The sequence below is a fragment of the Parus major genome, chromosome 2 (genome assembly GCF_001522545.3).
Source record: "Parus major isolate Abel chromosome 2, Parus_major1.1, whole genome shotgun sequence".
Lineage (NCBI taxonomy): Eukaryota > Metazoa > Chordata > Aves > Passeriformes > Paridae > Parus > Parus major.
This window is the reverse complement of record NC_031769.1, coordinates 69,107,540-69,120,444: the sequence shown is the minus strand read 5'-3', so window position 1 is coordinate 69,120,444 and position 12,905 is coordinate 69,107,540.

The following is a 12,905-nucleotide window of genomic DNA, read 5'->3' as shown; positions in this document are numbered from 1 at the left end:
AAAGGAGCAGAGCTTGGGTGCCTATGGCTAAAACAGGCAGTGCAGCTCCAGCTGGCAGGGTGAAACCACACAGGGTGCAAACACAGCCCAAGTAAGCCCCGTAGCACAGCAGTGCTTAGGAGAAGCCCAGTATTCATTCACTTCCACCCCACAGCTCTGGATGCTTTCAGGACTCTACTCAAAATTTCCAAGGATTAAGTACAGCTGCATAGCACATCTCCAGCTGACAATCTCTTTTGTGGGAAATGTCACTGGATGGGTGTCCATCATTTTGTTTACAGGTGGTTTTCCATCTGGACCTGGACTGTTCTGCATGGTGGTCAAAACTGCCAGGGCAGGACACCACAGCCCACTCAGGAGGGGGCATGCTGTTCATTATAAATTCTCATCTGGCTGAACAAAGACACCAGTCCACACGTCAGGGACCTCTTATCTTTTCTTATATAGTCACTATAATTCCAGAAACTAGCCCTCTATATAATCAGAGAAGTGCTGGCTAACAAGCTCTCAACTTGTACAACTACCAGCCCTTACAGCAAACTTCAGTACTAACAGAGTACAGGGTAAGAATATGATAGGTGCACTTTGCCAAGACAAAGCAAGGGAGGACAGAAATAAAGACAAAAAAGGGAGAAAGAGAAGGAAAAATATCACTAGTCCTTAGATCCCACCTTGGTCCTGCCACCATGGATAGTCCAAATCTGGGGTCAACAGGGAGACACAAAGGGAGAAAGGGACTGATCCACTTCTTTTTCTAGTTTATCTGGCGCACATCTCTTATGTAAAATAGGTTTATCACAGCATTCACATTACATTATCTGTGCATGCCCAGACAGCCTTTTAGAGCCTTCCAGGAAGTGAGTTGGGCTGAGGGGGGGTCGGTGCAGGCACACTGAGCACAAGCCTCAAGGCAGAAAAGGAAGATGGCTGAGAACAGCGCTGCCCCATCTCCCCAGGACTCTCTCTTCCATTAACAACTTTCCTCTCACAACAGTCAGAATGCTTGAGAATAAAACATGCTTATCTGCTTATGCCTGGTTTTCCACACAAGATTACCCTGGAAATTATGTATTTTCTTCTTGCATGAGGTGGCAACCATAAGCATAGAAAAATGGACTCTCACATTGCAGGGAGCTCTGGGGGAAAAAATTTAAGACCCACAGAAAGGATAGAGAAAGATATGATACCAAACTTGCTATAGTGCAAGAAATCCCAGCAATTCAGTTTAGGTCACAAGCATACATAACCATTTGTGTGCATAATGCATTTACTGCACTGCCTTTTTCCCAACAGCCTCCCTGTCTCCAAACTCTACAGCCTAATTTCTTTTACCTGTTAAGACCCCAATATAAAGTCGCCCACAGAACATTTTGCATATTTTCAGGTCCCAACTACAAGTAATGCAACTAACCTGGGCAAAGCAATTATTCCTCTGCTGTATTTCTAGTGTTCTTGAGGGGTTATGGGCTGTAAATGTGAACAGCTCTAGTGGCACCTGTACTTTGGAGAAGCTTGAGGAAAAAAATCCAAGTGGTGTAGCTAAAGAGGAAGGTTCCATTAACCAACAGGACAGCAGAAATGTTCAAGAGTCTCACTTGCATTCAGCTGGCAGTGGAAACTACCCTGTTTGATCTGCGTCATGGTTTGGAAATGATACTCCCCAGTTTAGTGCTCCCACTGAGACTCTCTAAACTACATGCCCTTCACTCACTCACTCACTCACTCACTCACTCACTTCTCCCTCTTCCCCTTCTCCTGCAGCAGAATGGACAGGAGAATTGGAGCCACAAAACATAAAGATCATGGGCTGAGAAAAGAACAATTTACTCAAAACAGAAATGAGATATGAAAACAAACAATAATTATTATTATTTTTAATAATAATAATAAATAATAATAATAACAAAGGTGTGCAAGAAACAAAGGATTTGCACATGAGTTCTCACCCCTGACAACCTCTCCCTCTACCAGCCCCTAAGGGATTCCCCCTTTCCCCATCCATGGAAAATGACCTGAGGTGTTACAAAACAACCTTCAGGTCCTATCCATAGCCTCTCCTGGCCACTGCAAAAATTAATCCTGTCCTCCCGAACCAGGACACTCTGTTAAATGCATAATGAGATCAGGAGTATCTACTTGTCCTTGCTTCCCTTGCATATTTAGTCAAAGGAATAGAAGCAAAAGCAATCATCTTAAGAGTGTAGTAACAATAAATGCATTTTTCATTAAAAAAAAATTGATCAAGAAAAATAAAGCACAGCTACACGATCTCTCATTAGAGATTCATATGACCCATATGAATCTCTACTGTTCCAGAGTTCACCACACTTTTGCCTTTGAGATACCTCTGAATAATTTTCTGCTGAGCAAAAAAAGGATGGTTGAAAATACAGTGGGGTACTCACAGGCAACATCTGGTCAACAGTAATGTTCTTCCAGCTTTGTTATGAAACATTCCTCCAGATTTTCACATGCATATTACATCAGTGTATTATATAGATCCATTTCCACAGGACATTCACATGAAATTATTTCCAAGATGAAAGAGACCAGGGCATGCTCTTTTAACATTGGAATATAGCTATCTAGTCATTTGGAGTCACCTCCTATGGGAAGGTATATCCCATATCCCTATGTGTGCATGCATGAAAGGGTAAAAGAGCAGAGACAGACCGCTTCTTGCAAAACTGAAAAGCTCCATGTTGAGGTGAGATGCATTGAAGAGTCAAATCTCCAACTTTACATGGACTCTGAGCAACTGGGTCTAGTGGAGGTGTCCCTGCCCATAGCAGGTGGTTGGAACAAGGTCATCTTTAAGGTCCCTCCCAACCCGAACCATTCTGTGAATCTATGATGATTCTGTCATTATTTTAGATGAAAGGATTTTGCAAACTTTTCCCTATGAGTCTTTTATAACCTTACTATAACTATTCTGTGCTGCTGAGGCTTCTCAAGCAACGCCATGTGAAATTTTTCAATATATGTATCATTAAAGATAAACACACATGTATTGAGCACATGCTCAAATATAAACATCTATTTATACATATAGGTATTTATAAAATATGCTTCAGCTTGCACTGTTTCTGAATTTACACACAGATTTTCGATAAACATGAAAGAACATCCAATTATGGCATTATAATTATTATTTCATTATTTTTATTATTATTTCAGAAATTTCCAAGGAATACATGTTATTAGCAAATTTACCCAACTCTGACATGATACATCCATCATACTTCCTGTTTGACTAAGACAATAAAGACATACAAGAGGAACAGTTTACTAACACTGATAACTACATTACCAAAGTAAAGGACAAAACCAGGTTTGTCTGAAATTTTTACTTTCTTTTGCCTTTGAACTTGTCAACTTCTAAGTAATTTCCCAAGCAACAAAAAGGTGGTTTTAATTACACTAATATACAGGTTTGATGTTGATATATTAATACACAATTCAATTTTAATATATGTGCAGTTTTCATATAAGCCTGAAATGCAGAGTAATATTTTAAAACATATTTTTAATATTTTAAGCAAGTTTTACGCAGTTCTTTTTTAATTCAGCCATGTATTCTCAAGTGAGCAAGGTCAGAGACTTCAATTAAAAACAACACCTGGACATATTTTTAAAAAGGTATTTTAAGATATTTGCTGCACAACGTCTTCAGGAGGTGCAATATGGAGGATTGGTAGTGGTGGGTTTTTCTTTCAGGTTTGCACAAGTAGACTATGCTACGTCTCAAAGATGAAGCTTTATAGAACCTTATAGAAGGTGGGAGGGATCATTAGACCATCTGGCACAATTCTCAGTTTCATCCAAATGTCCTGATGCTACAGGCATGCCTCATTCCTGCAAAAGTCAAAGTATGGGGCACTCATGGAAAACAAGACTGAGGTATGTATCATCCTCACCTGGCAGCTCTCCAGAGTCTGATCTTGTGTGGCAGACATGTGCAGGTGTCCCCAGCAGCTGAACCTCTCTGCCTATAAAGAGACAGAACACCAACACTCACCTAACCTTGGGTGGGGTTTTTGGGTTTTTTAAGGTTTTTCTTATTTTTGCTGCCCTTAGCATTGTTGATTGCCATTGCCAGAAGCATGTGAGCAGGGTATGATCATCAGGCATCTCAGAGAATGCTCAGTGTCAGCAGCAAGCTGCTCCATTCAATTTTATGCCTACGAGAAGTGCCTCATGTTTATCAGCAAGGTCAGGAAGCAGTGCCACTGTAAGCTCCCCTGCAGCGTTCAGGTGTCCACATACGTTCACAAAGTGACCTCCCCACCTCCAAACAGGCTGGCAGAGGAAGCTGAAATCTTAACTCTCCCCTCAAAACTGGCTTTTAACATAGGCAATTTTTTTTTTTTCTAGTGCAACAGATTTTCAACCACAGGAAAACACCTACTCCCTGATTTCCTAGTTTGCTTCTACTGGACTCCTGGCAAACCAATCCAGCTGCTGTTGAGCTAAAGAGGAACCCTGACATAGAGGCTACTGCACCAGCAGTTGTCTGCATCCTCCCTTTGCTTCAGCTGTAGCACTCCAACACTCCAACCCAGCTCCTTTTGTCCAGGCACACTGCCAGCAGACACAGGATTTCCCAGTTCTGGGAAGAAAGATAAACAAGAGCCCTCCTTGGATGGTGTGGAGGGAGACTAACAGAGAGGTGTCATGTCAGCAGCTGCTGCCTCCATAAAAACAGTGATCACAGAAGTGAATTTGGTCCTGCTGGGGTGCCAGCACTCCACTGTGCCCCTCTGCAATCCAGCTTTGGGACTGTGTGTCAGCCTGTGGCCAAATGGGATCTGCATTAATTTAATAGAACACAACTCTTGATTTCAAGAAGATCCCTTTCAGTAAGTTCCAGGGGAATCTGTCCTTGCTTCAGGTTATGTTTTGCTTATTCTAGCTCTTCCTGGAGAAGGAACTTCTAACTAAGCCATTGTAAATTTGTTTTCTTGCCTAGGTACATTAGTATTTCAAACCTAGCAGAAGACAATAATACTTAAAGTATATAGATTTAACAGCTGAACTCCACCCAAGCTTTTATATTAGTGTGCTACTCAGACCTTACTCATTCCTTGGTCTCTGTATAGACTTCTCTCATCAGCATTTGAATACACACAGAGAAAAAAGGAAAAGCAAGCAAAATAAATATAATTGGAGACAAGAATGTCAGGGTGTAAGTAGAGGAAAATGCTTAATTTTAGATAAGCGCTTGGCTCAGTGTGCTAATGTGCTGTTCAGGAACACTCACTCATGCTGAGAGTATTTCACTCACTGTTAGCCCCGGCGCTTCAAACCCCTCTCTTGACAAGACTTCTCGCTCTGTGAGCACAGGGGTGGCAGAATGAGGGCTCCATGATTTATCCACCTTCCTTGTAGAGCCGAGACAAAAATCTGCACAAGTTGCATTGTTCTCCTTGTGTAGGCATGGCTGGGATTGGCCAGAAGTGATGATACATTGGCACAATTAAAGTGCTCATCTGCACCTCTGACCAGCTAATTAGGCTGGAGACACGCTAATTAGGCTGCTGAGCTGAACAGCATCTTGGGAGCTGCTTGCCTGGCACAGACAATTGTCCTGGGTTTCTAACCAAGGCAGAAGTGGATGAAAACACTAGTTTTTTTACTTATATGTATGTTCTGATTCCCCTGAATATGTCCTAAATTACCACTTCCATATTTTTGGTTGTGTTGTTTGGGTTGCTTTTCTTTTGTAGTTCCTCTCAAATACAGGTAGCACAGAGAGCTGGGGGTCCCTGAGTGAAGGAGACACCTCATTTGTTGAAGTCTAGGGATTCTGGTGTGTTCTGGACAGAAGACTTGGAGACAAGACAGTGTATCCAGATGCTTCAGCAACAAAAGCTGTATATAAAGCTGATGAAAGACTAATTTGTGTGAGTTAGGAGGCTTAATATTTGGGTAAAAGCGTCAGAGTGAAAACCACTGAATATACTTTGTCAGCCATGCCACTGTATTTATCCCACTAATATATTTTTCAGCTGTGCCAGGGAACACAACCAACACTCTCTTTCTCAGTAAGGTTTCCTGAAGGATTAATTTGATCCACATCATTTTGCAGGCAGCCCCTCTCCTGGGGACTGTCCTGGGAGCTGCCTGTCCTGGCAGCCTTCTGACTGTAGCTCTCAGCTTGTGGCAGGTGATAGAAGCACAGTGAGAAAAAAAAATGCAAGTGAGAGCCCCAGGCCAGGATAGTGCTGGCAATAATCTAAACCCAGCTCAGGATGTGTGCAAATCAGCCAGTCAGTGCTAGGCCTTCCAGTCAGGGCTTCTGAAGATCATTTGCATCCACTCCTCCAACCTGTTTGCTTTGTCCCCCTTCCCTAGTGCCACCAAGGGCCCTGTGCTACATCTTCAAACACAGACAGCACCTAAAATACCAGTGAAACACTTCAGCCTTACTGCTCCTACCCTAAGGTCGACTTGCAAGCATGGCCATTTGATGGGACATTTACTCTAATGTAGCCACATGGCGAAATGAGGAACCAGTTCTTAGCTAGGTAAATTGTTGTGATATCATCATCAAGCCCAGCGAAGGAAGAAAGCAAAGCAATGGACATCATCAAGGTTAGGAAGGCTGTATTCAGGCATTAAACACAGAAAGCAATATACTCACTTCAGTGAAACTTAAAACTGCCACAGATAACAAACAGCAGACAGCAAATCAGTCCTTCAGATACCAGGAGAAACTTCTGAAAAGCAGCCATTAATTTGGCTACTGTGATGAATTCCTCCATAGTGAAAGCAACAGCCCACTTCACTGCTTCACTGATTCATTGCCTGGGAGGCCATGAAGAACACTGTGATAATTTAACCTGTCTTCCTGTGTAAGGCTTCAGCTACCAGCAATCTTTTACAATGCCTTCAGCTGGTAGGAAAGGGGTGGTTTTCATGAAACAATATTTTTCATGCCTTTGTGTGCAGCTGTTACCCCACTCCATTTCTTGTAGGGAGCCTCCTCCCACCTTCCTGCACTGGCAGTGGAGAGGAAGCCCAGTGGCAGAATCACTACAGCTGGCCCTGTTTTGCTTTCCTTTTACACTCAGAGAAACAAAGAAACATCCCACCAAAAGACAAGCTCACCAAGAGGGAACAGGTTACAGCTGCCAGATGCTCACACGCTTTGCCCGGTTACATATGTAACTCACCCTGGAGATGCAGCTCTTGACTCCAGCATTGCAGCCTGGGACAGACACAAGTGCAGGGTTCAGGGGAGTCTGCATCTCCTAATGGTTATTCAACCCCTAGGTAAGCCTAGTTCCTCCCTCCCTCCCTCCCTCCCTCCCTCCTTCCTTCCCTCCTTCCCTCTCTCTTTCTCTCCTTCTCATTCTCCATCTCTCTGAAGCAGTAAGCGCTGACACACAATTTCTGCTCCCCAGATGTGTTTTCACTGCTTAGCACTCTTTAGGTTATTCTAGATAGCTCAATGACATACAAGAGGCTTTTACTCACTGAAGCAATATATCAAGTCTCTGGACAAACTTGCCTTATATGAGACTTACACAACTGAAAATACCAAATGCCTTTATATCAAGCTTTACTCAGAAGCTCTATTTGGTGTTGCTTGGTTTAAAGACATTGCAAATGTCCACTATGCCTGCCTGTTGGTGGCACAGGTGAAAAAAATGCATTGCTATTTGAGAATATTTCCATCTGGCTTTGGAATTAACAGCTGTACTGGATCCTGAAATTTCTTCTTCTGTTAGACCTCGATCTACTGAATGTCCATATTTCATGCCAAATTATAAGTCTCCCTCAGACCTTTTCTCCCTTAACCAACCAGTTTAATTTTTCACTACTGAAATTGCCTCTTGCACTCTCTACCTGTTCTGTTTGGCTAAAAGCTCTCCTGGCCTTCCACAAAATTTCCTCTCTTCCATAGTTTGTATCTCTCTTTTTATCTCACTATTCCAAATAAGTGGCATAACTAAGTCAACTGTACCTAGTTTTGATGTTGGCTACTTTTATTACAGCCTTGAAGAAGGGGAGTTTGTGGACACAATAATTCATGAATTTCCTGTTTATTGCTTCAAGTAACAGAGCATATTACCTCACCTAACCTAATTTACACTCCTAGTTCATCCCAGCAAAACCAACCATATCTACTATGCTTTCATAAATGACAGAGCACTATACAGTTTTGCTTTGCTTTTTTTACTAAAATCCAGTCAGACACATCATTACCAGGCATTTCCCTTTGATGATGCACCTCTACAGTTCTGCCAATTGGTATCTGTCCCCATCTCAGTGAAATTTTTTAGTTGTTTAAAGTGATGTCAGGAAAGCTGTGTTATGACTCTACTAATGAAGAGATTCAGCTTCTGGTGACTGCAAAACTCCACTTGCCGTGGGCTGTGTATTTGCAACCAGTGTCACTTAAATTCATCACTCAAGACTAAAATACATGTTTAAAATGCTAGAAGAGGCTGCATTTCAAAAGAAAACTAATTGCATTAAAAGAGGCAAATATAAAATCTAATTTCCTGTGCTGTCTCATTGTTCACTGCAAGTTTCAATTTGAGTTTTTCTTCTGCTTGAGTCTTTTATTGGGGGTCATCCCCCACATGGTCTTTATAATGAGATTCAACTACACACTGCAGTTTTTTCCAAATATTTGGGACTAACAGGATCTGTCTCTCTCTTCCCTCTACTCTTCTACTTACACATCAAAATAGAAATTTAATTATCTTCTGGATAACTATCACTGCATTAAATTTGGGTTGAAAGGTCAGTGGAAAGGGACACACGCATTCAGAGTATGTGGGAGTATGTCTCATTTCCACAGGAAATCAGACTTTATAAAGTGGAAGATTTAAAAGGAAAAGTAAGCTGTACTTCTGTTCAGAATAATACCTTGACTTGAAACTTCGGAGACTGGTGAACACAAAAAGTTATCTGTATCTATTTGTCTTCACTCTGGGTGCTGCAATTCCTCAGAGATCCTCTGAAGTCACTGGATTTGCATTCATTAATACCAGTAGCCCATTAATTCCATCTTTGTAAGGATGTATGTAAGTTAAGGGGGTAAGAGAGCATCTCTAGATCTACACAGACATAGACATACATAGACATGACTGTGCATGAGCACATGTGAACTCAGGCATCACTGAGTATTCATAGGGAAATATCACAACAGCTCCTGTCCCAAAGGACAGAGATTTGCACCTAAGCCATGATCAAAGCTGTACCAAACTGGAAAAGGTAGAGGTGACCAGAGAAATATGGGGAGTGCAAACCATTTTCCTCCCTCTCTCTCACAAGCTTGCAAGAGTGGCTTGAATGTCACCTCCACCCATCTGAAACTTGGCTAAGGATCTCAGTCTTTCTTAATTACTGCTCAACTCTATTAAAGCTCTCAGTGGAACCAATGAGTAAAAGTGCCAGCCAGTTTTCCATCTCGTATTTTAAAAAAAGCACACACTAGTCTATTGAAAATAATTTTTAAAAATTTTAATCACAGCAAATGTGTCTGAACTCTTCTCATTAAAGTAGCATTTCCACCTCTACAAAAGACAAGACTACAGAGGTTGACCTACAAAAGTACCATGTATTAAAACAGGCAGAGAAAGGGGGTGGTTAGAAACTGAGCAGTATTTGAGACACCTTCTAGGGCAGATGCAGCAAGCAAAGAATTCTTCTCCAGACCTTCTGATTTATCCAGCACTTTGATTTCACACTTATGAAGTAAATCTTTGGCAAGGGTTTGACACAGTGCCCCAGCAGGACCTGGATCTTTAGAGGCTGGTTGACCCTTTGAGAAAAAAAGGGGGAAATTATGTAAAACCAAGTGATACGTGTTCTTGCCTCTGAAACACATCAAGGACTTTAGTTCACAGCCACTGAACACTGCCAGTCTGCTTATTTAGCTAGAATATAATTAATGAGGACTGGGGAGGGAGCCTAGGGAAGGCAAGGAACCATGTAAAACAGAGTGTAAAACAAGGAGCAGAGACAGTGGTAGAGCTCTAGGAGAGCCATGTATTACCTGCGTGCCTGAGGCTAAACTCAACCTTCCAGTTTCTGGTGCAACTATTCTTAAAATAAGAGAAAAACCTTCATTCAGCTCTTGTTTTAATTAACACACTAAGCATGTGAATAGAGACACACATCTTCAAAGCTGGCACTGAGATAGAGAGCTAGCTCTCACTTCAAAGCAGTGCTGAGGACACTTCAGCTGACATAAAGACTGTTCAGTATTTTTCCTTTGCCTTTTTGTTTTAACACCTGTCAAAGTTTATTTGCCTTCACTGAAAAAAGAAAACAAACCCCAACCATGCTCACTCCTCCCTATCTCCCCTAGTAATACAGAAACCTTTGCTAATGGGAATAGTGCAAGGACAGGCCCTGTGGGATGGGCTTTTCACGTCTGCTTTAGGTTACAGCTCACTTGCAATGTCTTTGAAGCAATCAGGGATACAGTAGCTGGAGTAATTTAAAAGGATACCAACTGCAAGCAGCTCAAAATACACATTGGGAAGCTGTCAAGCAGCACCCCGAGAGAATCTGTGTGTGTGCAGCCAGTCCTGCCCTCCCGCTGATGCCCAGCACTGCAGCAGCCCGCTGGTCTAGAAGCACAGGGAAAGTGCCCCGCTGCAAGGACTGCCCCTACTCCCTCTCCTCTTTCCAGCAGCCACCGACCACATCTGCTCACCCCTGGGACTTGAAAAAATTTTTCTTCTCAGAGGTCCACTGCTTAGCAAGGTTCAGTCTCCAAAACAGGAAGCCCAATGGGATTCATTTGAAGCATAGCTGAAATTCAGGGGCATCTCTGCTTTCTCCCAACAGAGTTTAAATAGATACAGAACAGATGGTATAAACGTGGCCTGCATGAAGAACAGCTTTACTCTTCTTTTTGTTTTTCTTAGCATCTGTTTTTATTTTTTCCAAAACAATTATAAGGAAAAAAAGGGTGAGGGGAGGAGGGGAAGGATGAGAAATGCTTTTTAGAGGCTATGCAAAAGAGCATTTGGGCAGCACATTAACCCTGAGTGCAGCACCAGACACAGCGCCCTGCCACAAGGCAGGTTACTTCAAGACTTTCCTCACCTGAAGGTGACCAGAAGAGCAGCTCCTCCAGTTTGCAGAGGACTTGATGGCAGGAAGAGCTTTACATTTCTGTCAGCTGAAGGAATCTTGCAGAATTTTACAGTTTCTTGTAAAAGTCCTATCTACAACAGAGGAATCCTATGCTCTTACCAGAGATGCTATGTTGGTTCATTACAAGGAGCATTACCTGAGGTATGTACTTGTGGGGCCATTGTTTCAACACAGATTTGTGCTGGGTCACATCCCCTTACCTGGTTCAACACCCATCCCAAGACACCTCCTTCCTCTGGGCCACTAAGCAAAGAACAGCAGGGTATGGCAGAGCCCAGATGATTTAACCAAATTTCCATTTCCTTTAGCAAATGCTGAGTCATTGACCAAATCAGGCATTTAAGGATCTCTTAAGGAGGTGGATAACTTGCCCTCAGAATTTGTAAATGTCTCCCTATCAAAGGCTGGTTGCTTTAGATCTATAAAGCTAGGGCTGCCACTGCATCTAGGACATATGACAGATCCTCAGAGCCCAAGTCTGCTAACAGCTCTAAATGAGGCATAAGACTCAAGTTTGGTCTCAGACAACTGACAGTCACAACTAATTCCACACACAGTGCTCTGTGTGCTCGACAGCCAGAAGTCCATGCTCTGCACATTTCAGCAGACATTTTAAACTTAATAGGCAGCACGTGACATTTCATTAAGATTTTGGTGCTACTGCAGTTTTCAGTTGTTAGGAGGTGCATGAGGTTTTACAAAACAGAAGCACATACACACATTCCGAAACTCAGCAGATCTAATCCGAGCTGTGAACGTGGATTTTCTTCTTCCTCATCTCCCTCCCTCACCAAAGAAAGTGGGGTCATAAAATTAATGTCACTGATACACTGAACAAAAACAAACAACCAACCCCCCTAAAACCCAACAATCAAACAAAAAAAATGAATGATCCACTCATGTAAATAAATAATCCTATCTTAAAAATCAGATTGTGCAAATAATCTCTGGTCTCCAACTTGCTTTATCTTGTTCTGCTGTTGCTTTTTTCAAAAACATTTGGGCTATATTAAACAATAATCTAAAATGCTGATTTAGAAAGGACCTATGATAATAACAGCAGATAGAAGGGTATTGTGAATAGAGCTTAGGAGCCCTAGAGAAGTTCCTGCCTCTGTGAAGGCTTTGGTAGCAGTTTCATCACTGAAAATGCAGTAGAAATTTGCAGCCACTCATTCATACAAAGGGAAATTTCTCCTTGTGAAGCTGTAAGGAAACAGGATGGCCCAAACAACGGGCTGAAGAAGAGGAAACAGGAGACAGCATGCTCCTAAGGAAGCAGCACAAAGTGATTTTTAGGCATCTTGTTACACAGACAAAAGAAAGAACCCCAACCCAAAGATGTCAAGCATCAGCAATAACAGACAGTATCTATGGTATTAAAAAATATCCTTATTTATGCACTACTCCTGACATTTCTCTCTATCCCAGGGGTTTGCTGGAGTTGCTGCATGCTTGTTCTGCCTGGATGGCTGCTGAAAGACATTCAGTGTTGCAATCTTTTGTTTATCACAAAACCACACTCCTTGCTGGTAACATTTTACAACTCTTATCACGCTGTTCAATCCAGCTACAACTGTCCAAATCTTGTCTTCTCTAAACCAGGGGAGGTCAAAAAGAAAAAACACACTATATATCCATTGCAGTTAGCTGGTTTAGCAAATACAGCCATTAAGCAGCAATTCAGTTTTATGAACCTGTAGATTTAGCAAATCCCTCAGCATTTCAGCATAGCAGAAAATAAGTGATTAGAATTCAGTTTATTTCTCCCAAGCTTTTTA